Source organism: Gossypium hirsutum, chromosome D07 (assembly GCF_007990345.1).
Source record: "Gossypium hirsutum isolate 1008001.06 chromosome D07, Gossypium_hirsutum_v2.1, whole genome shotgun sequence".
Classification (NCBI taxonomy): Eukaryota; Viridiplantae; Streptophyta; class Magnoliopsida; order Malvales; family Malvaceae; genus Gossypium; species Gossypium hirsutum.
Window position 1 is genome coordinate 39,381,476 of NC_053443.1, and position 3,614 is coordinate 39,385,089.

At 36.8% G+C, this 3,614-nt stretch overlaps 1 non-coding gene across 1 annotated transcript; it reads left to right on the forward strand.

Annotated features, from left to right (window-relative positions):
- Window positions 1-3,155: 3,155 nt before the first annotated feature.
- Window positions 3,156-3,262, forward strand: LOC121219753 (small nucleolar RNA R71). The gene has a single exon (XR_005916644.1). It is a non-coding gene; the product is annotated as a small nucleolar RNA R71 (small nucleolar RNA).
- The last annotated feature ends 352 nt before the right edge of the window (window positions 3,263-3,614 follow it).

Below are 3,614 nucleotides of genomic sequence, written 5' to 3' on the forward strand. Positions count from 1 at the left end.
ATCATAAGTTGATTTTTGAAGATAGAATCAAGCCTTTCTTTCACTTCCTCGTCTTGAATCACTATAGGATTTTCGGCAAAGGTCTTGGAAGATCTAGTTCTTTTGCGAGACATGGTGACTTTTCTTAAAAAATAGGCAAAATTTCGGCATTGGATGAAGTAAGGGATTTGCGACAGCAATCGACTTGCGACAGCGACGGGTTTGCGATAGCGATAGGCATGCATGTAGTGGTGATATGATTGCTTTAGAAAAAGACTCGCAATGGCAATAAGCTAGGGTTTTGTGACAATGGGAGGAATTTAAGAGGTTTTTCAGGATTTAGGCCAACAGCTAAGAGGAAAAAGAATGGGTGGTTAGGGTTTAAGCTAATTGCTTAAAGGGTTGTGAAAATTATGATGGTAGCGAGGGGTTTATATAATGCTAAATTAGGGAAATTTTGTAGCAAAATTTTAGCTACTTAAGGTGACTCGAGAGGCAAGTATGGATGGAGGGAAAGTGGTGGCAAAAATTAGGGTTTTAGGGAACCCTTATGGACGGCAACGATGGGTAAATTTCTCCTCTTTTCTGTTCAAGCCTTAATCCCAAACTGTATTTATAAACTAGATTGCTAAAAAAATAAATTGATTAGTACTTGGGCCAATTTGACCCTCTTTATTAAACATAAACAAATCAAATTAAAATTAAAAGCAAAGATAAAAATAAAAATAAAAATTTAAAATTAATTAGAAATTTTCTTCTCAAAAAATTACATCAAATTAATTCCCAGGAAAGGTTGGAGGGGTCACAATGGTCCCGCTTAAGTTCTGATCTCCTTAAGAAAAATAATTTTTTAAGCATGTCATTTATTAAAATGAGAGAAAAAAATTGAAAATAAATTAAGGACATAGAGAGTGAAGAGGACTCCCTCAATGTTATTGATGATTGTCACTGACAAAGGCGATGTCCAAAGGCCATTTATCATACGAACCGTATCCATCTAGAAAGAAGAAGTAATGTTGCCCAGCAATTATATTCAATATTTGCTCAAAAAATAGCAGCAGGAAATGGTCTTTCTATTTTGCTTTGCTCAACTTTCTGTCATTAGTACAAATCTGTCTACCTATGATGATCCTTAACGAAATCAGCCCATTTTTCATTATCCTTCTTTCTCTGGTACAAGTCCCACCCATTGAATATCATAGATTGGATCCATGATCCTAGCTTTTAACCATTGAGACTCCAATCTCCCAGGATCAAATACTTAATATTAAATCAAACTCTTCTATCCCTTAACATATCCCTTTGCAATAGTCCACTCGATACGTTTCTCGTGCCTTTTGAAAATAATTAGTCTAACTCGAGTGGCTCTTCTTTTGATGGTTTGGGTTACTTGTACTCATGTAATGATAGCTCTAATGATTCGAACTGAACTTTTGAACTGAATCCTTCTAAGTTAGCTTCCAAACATGTATCATCCTCATCTTGATGTGAAGAGTCATATGAAATACCTTCCAATGGATCTTCGGTTGAAACAAAACAATCTTTAACCTCATCAGGAGATCTTAGGGCCTTGAGCACATTAAAGGTTACTTATTCATCTTGAACTTGCATGGTGAGTTCACCTTTCTGTACATCGATTCTCGTCCTACCAGCTTGCAGGAAAGGTCTTTCTAAGATGATTGGTACTCCTTTATCTGCTTCAAAATCTAAGTTAATACAGTCAGCACAAAATATGAATTTATCAACACAAACCAAGACATCCTCGATCTTTCCTTCGAGGTATGCTAAAGATCGATCCACCAATTGGAGTGTAATTGTTGTCGGTTTGGCCTTACCAATACCTAATCCTTTAAAAACAGACGTAAGCATTAAGTTGATATTCGATCCCAAATAGCCCAAAGTCTTACCACAATAAGATTCTCCAATATTGCTAGGTATGATGAAACTTCCTAGATCCTTCAACTAAGGAAGCAACTTATTCTGAAAAAAAAATAGGCTACATTCTATAGTTAGGGCTACAGTTTCAAATTCCCCAAACCTTTTCTTTTTAGACAAAAATTCCTTCATAGCTTTCGGATAGTTCGGCATTTGCTCCAAAGCTTCTACCAACAGGATGTTGATACATATTTATTTCAACACATCCAACATTCTCTTAAATTGAATATCTTGTTTACGTTGCTGGAGTCTTTGAGGATATGGAGGTTGTGAAACTTTGGCTTAGATTGGACAGCTCTTCCGAGGTAATATTTTTGCATCTAATTAAAAGGTTGGCTTATTAGAATTCACTAGTTTAGGTTTTACCTTTTCAAAATTTGCAGAATTTGGTTTCTCTAGTGCAGGAATTTGAGTTGTTGGTTGATTTTCCTCTTTCTGGGGAGCTTCATCATCAACCTCAACCTTATTGGGTTCAAAAGTCCTTCCGCTTCATAAATTGACCGCTTTGCAATTCTCCTTACTCGGTTTTCTTAGGTTCTCCATGTCACTAGGTAAAGCTCCATGTTGTTTATTTCGAAGTTCGTTTGCTAGCTGCCCCATTTGGTTCTTCAAATTTCTCAAAGTTGCATCATTCTTCACCATGTATGCTCTTAATAAGTTCTCAAGATTAGAAGACTCGACTGAAAGAGGATTTTCTATATTGTTTAGTACAGCACCTTAGGGTTTGTTTCTAAACTCATCAGCTAATTATCCCACTTGATTTTCTAGATTCTCCAATCAAGACATCAGTTTTAGCAATGTATGCCTTCAACAAATTCTCCAAATTATTTGAAGGTTCAACTTGCGGTGGGTTTTGAACTTGTTGATTGAAACCAAGAGGTTGATTTGATCTATGCTGCATGTAAGTGTTATTCGGTCCACCTCATTGGTAGTGGATTGGTGCCTGAATTGCAACATGATTTAAACTATTAGTAGTAAATTGTTTCAACATTGAAGAGATAGACGATACCTGAGCTGAGAGTGAAGTAAGGTCGTCTACTTCATGCACTCCGACTACTTGTCTTCCAGAAGCTGCTTGATTTGTCGGCCACTGGTAATTATTACAAGCTATTCTCTCGATGATTTCATAAGCCTCATTATAAGACTTCAACAAGAGATCTCCATTCATAGAGGCATTTACCACCAACCTTCTATGTGCATTAAGACCATTAGAGATTGTCTCCAACTGGATATAATGTGGAATCCCATGATGAGGGCACCTACAGAGTAACTCCTTGAATCTTTCCCATGCCTTATATAAGGAATCATCATCCAATTGGTGAAAAGTGGTGATCTCATTCCGCAACTTAGCATTTTTGCTAAATGGGAAATACTTTACCAAAAAGCATTTAGCTAATTCTTGCTAAGTACAAATTGAGTTGGATGGCAATGAATTAAGCCATACTCGTGTTCAATCCCACAACGAGTATAGAAATAGCTTCAACCTCAGTGCGTCTTTAGTTACACCGGCTATCTTGAAGCAATTGCTCACATCCATAAACAATCGAAGGTGAATATGTGGATCTTCTGTGGGCATTTCGTTGAATTGGCCTATTGTTTGAAGCATCTGAAACATCACAGGCTTTAATTCAAACTGTGGTGCCTCAATCTCTGGTCTCCTAACTCTCAGATTTAGTTTGTTAAGAAGTGGCAACACATAC